This window comes from Nannochloropsis gaditana, assembly GCF_000240725.1.
Source record: "Nannochloropsis gaditana CCMP526 unplaced genomic scaffold scaffold291, whole genome shotgun sequence".
Classification (NCBI taxonomy): domain Eukaryota; class Eustigmatophyceae; order Eustigmatales; family Monodopsidaceae; genus Microchloropsis; species Microchloropsis gaditana.
Genome location: NW_005803662.1, coordinates 8,135 through 8,842, shown reverse-complemented (window position 1 = coordinate 8,842; position 708 = coordinate 8,135).

Genomic DNA, 708 nt, shown 5'->3' with positions numbered 1-708 from the left:
CTCCCTCCAAACCCCCGCCCACCGCCCTCTCGCAAACCACCGCAGCCGACACCGACTCCCGCAACTGCGCGCATGCCCTCTGTGATTGAAGTGGACGTTAAGAACTTCGTGGCCTTGCTCAAGTCCCCTGTCCCCGTCATCCTCGATTGCTACGCAAGCTGGTGCGACCCGTGCAAAAAACTGACGCCCGTGCTTGAACGCATCGTCGGCAAGTACCCGGGGAGGCTAATATTGGCCAAGCTCGACGTGGACAACCACCAGGAGCTGGCGGCTCAATTGAACGTGAGCTCCCTCCCAGCCGTCTTCGGCCTGTGCGAAGGGAAACTTGTGGACCGATTCGTGGGGATGCCCACCGAGCCAGTGCTGGCTGGGTTCTTGGACAAAATGCTCTCGATCATCCCGACCTCCTCGGGGCAGGAAGGGAAGGGCGAGCCATCCCCGGCGGAGAAACAGGAGGCGGTGTTGAAGCGGGCGGATGCGCTGCTGACCGAGGGGACAAAGGAGGGGGGAAGCGGGGAGACGGCGACAGAGGCAGGCGCACTCTACCGCCAAGTGTACGAAGAGCTGGGGAAGGAGGATACGCCGGCCACCTATCTGCAAGCGAGGTGCCTGGCAGGGTTGGCGCGGTGTGCATTGCGGGGAGGGGCGAGGGAGGAGGCCAAGGAGTTGGTGGGCATGCTCAAGAGGCAGCACAAGGCGGATATGGAG